Source organism: Odocoileus virginianus, chromosome 15 (assembly GCF_023699985.2).
Source record: "Odocoileus virginianus isolate 20LAN1187 ecotype Illinois chromosome 15, Ovbor_1.2, whole genome shotgun sequence".
In the NCBI taxonomy this organism is placed as follows: Eukaryota; Metazoa; Chordata; class Mammalia; order Artiodactyla; family Cervidae; genus Odocoileus; species Odocoileus virginianus.
The window spans coordinates 18,939,023-18,945,949 of record NC_069688.1 but is presented as its reverse complement, the minus strand read 5'-3'; the positions used below and the strand labels follow the sequence as shown (position 1 = coordinate 18,945,949).

Sequence of the window (6,927 nt, the reverse complement as noted above, 5' to 3'; positions counted from 1 at the left end):
GAGTTGTGTTAAGTTGGGGAGATTGATTATGTTGTCCCCAGTTTATTCCAACAAGGCATCAGAGTAGGTGATCTGACTGCCACATACATGGTCGTGCAGCTGCTCCCTGTTCTGTTTGTCTCCACCTCCCTGAACTCTGTGAATTCAGATGCACGCAGGACATCCTGGGAGGAAGGCAGGCATCACAATGATAGGGAGTCAGGGTGACATCCAGGGGGGAGGCAGGATGGATGGGGTTGCAAGTCCAGCTTCTTCAAGGTATTTTCTGTTTACTCTCTTAATATGCTGTTGGAGCTTGTCTTCTTTCATTCAAGAGAAAAAGAAAAAAGCTTTTTTTCTTGTCCTGCAAAATGATCCCCCAAGTCCCTCTACTTTTTAGGATATGACCTTAATAAAAAGGTTCCATAATCATTCCGTTTGATAAGGGGATGGGGGAGTCAGATGTCAGAGAGCAAGAAAATGAAATTTTGCATCAGGCAGAATTTCCTCACCAATATTTCAGAAGGATTCATAATTCTGTGGCTGTGTACAAATGATCCATTTTGTTAATCTGAATTTCTAGGGTCATTAAAATTTTTTTTCCCTCTGCTCTGGAGTAGTTTATTACTTTGAGAGAGAGGGGGGAAAAAGCCAGTTTAAAACCAGGTAAGGGAAGAAAGCTGACAAAAACATAAATTAGAGGAAGAACTTAATTTAAAAAGTGTCAAAAAGGATAGATAGTCTTAGTTCAATAATAAAGCCTGGTCCGAGAGCCTTCTATCTTTAAATAAAGTGCTCCAGCACTCTATTACCTGTGTACAGCCCATCTTTGATTTCCAATCTAAGTCTATTTTTGCTTCTCGTGATTAGCATACAAATGTGAAAAAAGAAAAAAGTGGTTACATGCGTGACGATTAGGACATGCCTTTGACTTGAATGTCAGTGTTCTGTCAGCCTAGAGGTGAGGAAATGAATGGCCATTTGCAGACTCCTTCAAGGTGCATCTTGTCTGAAAATGACTCTGATCCATCTCCTTTTATTTGCATGCTAAGTTCATCATGCAGATTGCAAGTCTATAAGCATATATTTGTTTTAAAAGAAACAAAGGGCAATAGCATGCAGCAACTTGTTAATATGTGGGAGGGGGCTTTCCCTTCCTTCTGCACAGGAGCGTTGAGCCCAGGATGGAGTCCACACGTGGGGGCCCTGCCCTGTTGAGAACCACATGCCGGATACAGGGATGGGAGGGCTGAGTCCTGACACAGATGTTAAGTTGGGCACCGACTTGGTGCATGGGAGGATGGAGGCCAGGGATGCCTTCCCCTAGTTTCACCTCTGAGAATGGTGCTGGGAGGCATCACCTGTCCTTGGGTTTGGTGAAGATGGCACCTAATTTACTCTTTTTTTTTAAAAAAAATTGTTATTATGCTGTGTTAATTTCAGGTGTATGGCAAAGTGAATCAATTATACATACGCATGTATCCATGCTTCTTCAGATTCTTTTCCTATTTAGGTTATTACAGAGTAAATTCTTGTTGGCTATCTATCTCATATATAGTAATGTGTACATGTTAATCCCAGTCTCCTAATTTATCACTTCCCTCCACATTTCTCCTTTGGTAACCGTAAATTTGATTTTGAGATCTGTGAGTCTGTTTCTGTTTTGTAAATAAGTTCACTTCTTTCATTTTTTAATTGGCTTCCACATATAAGTGATGTCATATGGTGTTTGTCTTCCTCTGTCTGACTTAACTTCATTTAGTGTGATAATCTATAGGTCCATACATGTTGCTGCACATGGTATTACGTTGTTCTTTTTTATGGCTGAGTAATATTCCTGTGTGTGTGTGTGTGTCTGTGTGTCTGTGTGTCTGTGTCTGTGTATGTGGTACATCTTCTTTATCCATTCCTCTGTTGATGGATGCTGAGGTTGCTTCCATGTCCTGGCTATTGTAAATAGTACTGCTATGAATATAGGGGTATATGCTTCTTTTCAAATTATGATTTTCTCCAGATAAATGTGTAGGAGTGGGATTGCTGGCTCATGTGGCAGTTCTGTATTTAGTTTTTTTATTTGTAGGAGCAGGGAGTGGGCCCACAATAGCTAAGACTTCAAATTCCCTAATAATATGTTCAGCGAGTCCCCTGCCAGACCCCTGCCTACCAGCCTCCTCGACTCCCCATCGGAATCCTCTCTGAAGAGAGTGTCCCCAGGTGGAGGGGGTCTGCCTGCCTCCTGGCACCTGGGTGGGCTTCAGTCCCCTCGCGCAGGGCTGGCAGCAGTGGGGGAGGTCACTGCTGTGCCAGTGGCGCTGACGGATGGCCCCATTTACATCAAAGGCAGTTATTATGCATGAAACCACTCAAGCATCATTTGTTTCAGGGAGTCCAACCGGTCCATTTTTCAGTTCCTTTCTGGTTCAGGGTCAGAAGCAAATGAAGGATCTCAGGTTGGCTTCGTTTGGGGTCAGCGATGCTTCCTTCTTCATTTATAGCAAATTTGTTTAAAGTTATCACACTTTTACCATGTGGAAAGGTCCTTCTCTAAAGGCCAGGGAAGCTATAGCCGGGCTGGAGCCCCTGGTGATGTCGCAGGCAAGTTCATGCGGACGGTCACAGTCACACACACATGTGTGCAGTGAGGAGGCGGCCATGGGCAAATGTGCACAGGTGCCAGGCCCTGGACCACTGGCCAAACCCACGTCAGCTTTCAATGCTGCTTAAAGCCAATCTGAAAGGAGACAGTCCCTTTCCACTTTGAGACAAAGCTTCAGATTCCACTCCAGGACAGGAAACGATTGATATGATTTTGGAGTTCCACTCAAAAGATTGCTAACATTTGTGTGGTGCATTATGGTTTAAAAACAATCTCTTACTTGTTGATAATGAGGAAGATGTTATTGCCACTTAGTAAGGAAACTGAGTCTCTAATTAGTTTAATCAAATTTCATAGACAAAGTCATGTCACCAAAAAATAGGAAAAAATTCTTTTTCCATGTAAAGAGTTCATTAAAAATCATATTCTCAAGAAATGAGAACCAAAGTGCTGTGATAAATGTAGCCACGGCAGCTGACCCAATGTTTGGAAATTGGGACCAAAAGCTGCTGTCTTTGTCTTTGAACGTGGACTAAAAGAAATGCTGTTAACCACTGGGCAGGTACGACACTGTCCATGCTGTCTTAGTTACTGGCCACAGGGGGGTACGTCCTGTGTGTGTACATTTGTTGCCCTTGCTTGACGTTTTTGCCTTGAGGTGGTCTCCATGGCCAGCTCTGGTCCATCCTCTGGTCCAAGCCTGTGTGTTACCCAAGAGCCTGCAGAACCAAGTTAAGCCTGCCTTCTGACTCTGCCCTTACACTGAGACACAGAACTGAAAATCTTCATCTATAATGTCACAAGGATGAGGCTTCAGCTACTTCACACATGTAGCACAACTGCATTTCCTGGGGTCTGTATGGATGCATAAATCCACACACACACAGAAGTCAAGCTCCAGAGGCAACTCATGGAATTCTTCTGATCTTCTACCTTCCACAGACATCGTCCAGGCTGTTGTAGGATGATATTTAATTTGATGAGTTCTGTGTACCTGTTTTTCCTAGGAAAGGGGCTAGAATAACTTCATTATACACAGATCCCATATCAGAGATTTTCCTCCTTTATTTGAAGGGAAGAGGCAGAGTTGATTGACAACCTAATTTCTAAGCCTTAGTGTCTCAGAATTACAAAACCAAGGCTTTGTGCTGATCTGCCTGTGGAATGAGGTTTTGTCAATGAGCCCCATCATTTAAAAACACTCAGTTGTCAATCTGAATAAAAGTAAAAACAATTAAACTCAGTAGACACACACTGGAGTTAAATGCCTTCCTCATATTCCCAGAGATGGCTGCAAGGGTATGCAGACAAGAAGGGTCCCCCCAGGACACCCTGTTGGAGTTTATTCATTTTATGTTAATAGCATGTTAGGGTCCAGAGTGAGAAGGGTCTGTGCGATAGACACACACCTGAGGCTGCTTAAGGCATTAGATAGATGTCTTCTATGGCCATCACATCTCCAAGCAGATATTTCAGGTGCAAGGAATACATTTAATCAGACGTTTCTTCCATTGAGACACACACATGCTCACAGTGTCACTGCTGTCTCTGCCTCGGTGCTCTCATCATCTGGTGTGGAACTGTCTGGCTCCCGAACTCAGGCATCTTACCTTGGTGCATTTCTGCCTGTAAGTGAGGTGACACTTTATGAAAGCATATAAACACGTGGTTCTTCAGCCCAGTGCAGAAATAAATGTGTTTTTTTCCCCCCAACATTAATGCATGAAGGTCTGGAAGTGGCACTAGTGATTTCTAAATTTTGCAAGTAAAATTTCCTGAGAGATGTTAATAACATCTATTTTAGTGATTTTTAGCAAATAATAGTCAAGTTTCTGTACATATTCTGTATGAATATTGTGTGAAAAAGTGGGGAATAAATATACCTATTAATGAAAATGAGAGGTGAGACAGGAGATGCTATATATGACAAGGGCTGTTAGTAAACCCAGACATGAAAACATATGGATCTATTTTGAACAAAAAGGAGCCATTGTGGGCTCTTAAATGTGGCTGAATCCATCTGGGAGTATAGTTAAGGTAAAGCCTTCATCGCTGTGTTGTTACAATGATACAGTAGAAGAGAAGCACTTAAGATCTCTTTAGTTTTCAACTTCACAATTTCACCGTGCACCAAAGCAGGAATCCAGGAGGCGGGCACCTCTGCAATTAATGCACACATTGAAGACTCCTGAACCTGCAGACGCCACACACAGGAAACACCTCCAGGAGATACCCGACCACAGTAGCAGTGTTACCACCAGTTTCACGTGGGGATGGGGTTCTAGCGAGACTTCTGAATGGCTTTCAGGCATAGGGGTCTCAGCCCTGAAGAAGGAGGACAGTGAGACCATCCCCCAGGAACTGCTTTCGAACCTGAGCTACCCACAGAGTCCCCCACGAAAATGGCTGAAAAGCAAAGTGAATGACAAGGACTTTGTGATTGTCCACAGACCTAAGCTAAACCAAGAGAACTTTCCAGGTGTTTCTTGGGACTCCCTTCCAGATGAGCTGCTCTTAGGAATCTTTTCCTGTCTGTACCTCTCTGAACTCCTGAACATCTCCAGTGTTTGTAAGAGATGGTGTCATCTAGCGTTTGATGAATTTCTCTGGCAGACTGTAGACCTCGTGGGCAGAAACCTCTACCCAGATGTGGTTGGTCGGCTGCTGTCCCGAGGGGTGGTTGCCTTCTGCTGTCCACAATCATTTATGGACCAACAGTTAGTTGAACATTTCAGCCCTTTCCGTTTACAGCACCTGGACCTGTCAAACTCTGTGATCAATGTGTCTACCCTTCATGGCCTTCTGTCTCACTGCTCCAAGTTGCAGAATCTCAGCCTTGGAAGGCCTCCGGCTTTCAGATCCCATTGTCAGTAATCTTGCTCAGAACACAAATTTACTGCGACTAAAGCTTTCTGGGTATTCTGGATTCTCTGAATCTTCCCTGAAGACTTTGCTGAACAGCTGTTCCAGAATGGATGAGCTGAACCTCTCATGGTGCTATGACTTCACTAAAAAACACGTACATGTGGCTGTTACACACGTGTTGGAGACCATCACCCACCTGAATCTCAGCAGGTACCAAAGGAATCTGCAGAGATCAGATGTCTGTACCTTAGTTGGAAGATGTCCCAGTCTTGTCCACCTAGACTTAAGCAATAGTGTCATGCTGAAAAATGACTGCTTTCCAGAATTTTACCAACTCAACTACCTCCAACACCTATCATTCAGTTGGTGCTATGACATAATACCTGAAACTTTACTTGAACTTGGAGAATTTCCCACATTAAAAACACTACAAGTCTTTGGAATCATGCCAGATGGTACCCTTCAACTATTAAAAGAAACCCTTCCTCATCTACAATTAATTGCTCCCATTTCACCACCATCACCAGACCAACCATTGGCAACAAGAAGAACCAAGAGATATGGGGCATCAAATGCTGACTGTCACTGGAGAAGCCCAGTTATATATGAAGCCTCTGTTGCAAGATGGTGTCTCCTCTTTTCTTTGAACAGGGAAAGTAGGCAGGAAGCCCAGTTGTGGAGAGCTCAGCTATCTTTATTCTTGGTTTTCCATTGCCTTCCTTCTACAAACATGTTAGCGAACCATTGGAGAGAGAAGACTATAAAATGTTGCTTTTTAGAAATGACTATGAAAGCTTTTATCACTGCTATACCCTTAAGAACCCAAGCTCTATGCATTTTGAAATTATAGGGAGAGTGAGCCTATAATTTCAAGCTACCTTAAATAGCAAAATTTGAACCACATCTTCCAAGTTGCCATTCTTCGTAAATCTATTTAGAGTCAAGCTTAAAAATCACCACCAGCAAATCATTTTCGTAGTCTATATGGCAACTGAACTTTCTTCTATTTAATTTTTCAGCACTGCTTTATTATAAGACATAAGTTGCAAAAAATAATAAGCTATTTGTATTGTAAGCTGAAAAGAATGAGAATCATAGAGTAAATTTGCAGCAATCTCTTCTGAGGATAGCAAGCAGAATAGACATTTCAACTGTGCCTTTAGATTTGCAATCAGGTTGATGGAAACAAATAGCCCCAGGTCATTCACCTTAAAACCTAAATAAAGAAACAAGCAATTGGCCAACCAGAGGTGTAGAATTGGTATAGAGTTTAAAGACTCAAAAGACAGTTTTCTGTAACAGGTTAACCTGGGGTATCTTCTAAGGCACATTAATGAAGTTTCCTTTATGTACAGTTGGGAAGGTCCCCTGGAGGAGAAAATGGCAACCCACGCCTGTATTTTTGCCTAGAGAATCCCCTGGACAGAGGAGCTTGGTGGGCAACAGTCCATGGGGTTGCAAAAAGTCGGACACAACTGAGACTAATA

The 6,927-nt window shown here is 42.8% G+C and overlaps 1 pseudogene; it reads left to right on the top strand.

The window, feature by feature from the left end:
* Positions 1 to 4,744: 4,744 nt before the first annotated feature.
* On the top strand, positions 4,745 to 6,049 carry LOC110123754 (S-phase kinase-associated protein 2 pseudogene; annotated as a pseudogene).
* Positions 6,050 to 6,927: the final 878 nt, after the last annotated feature.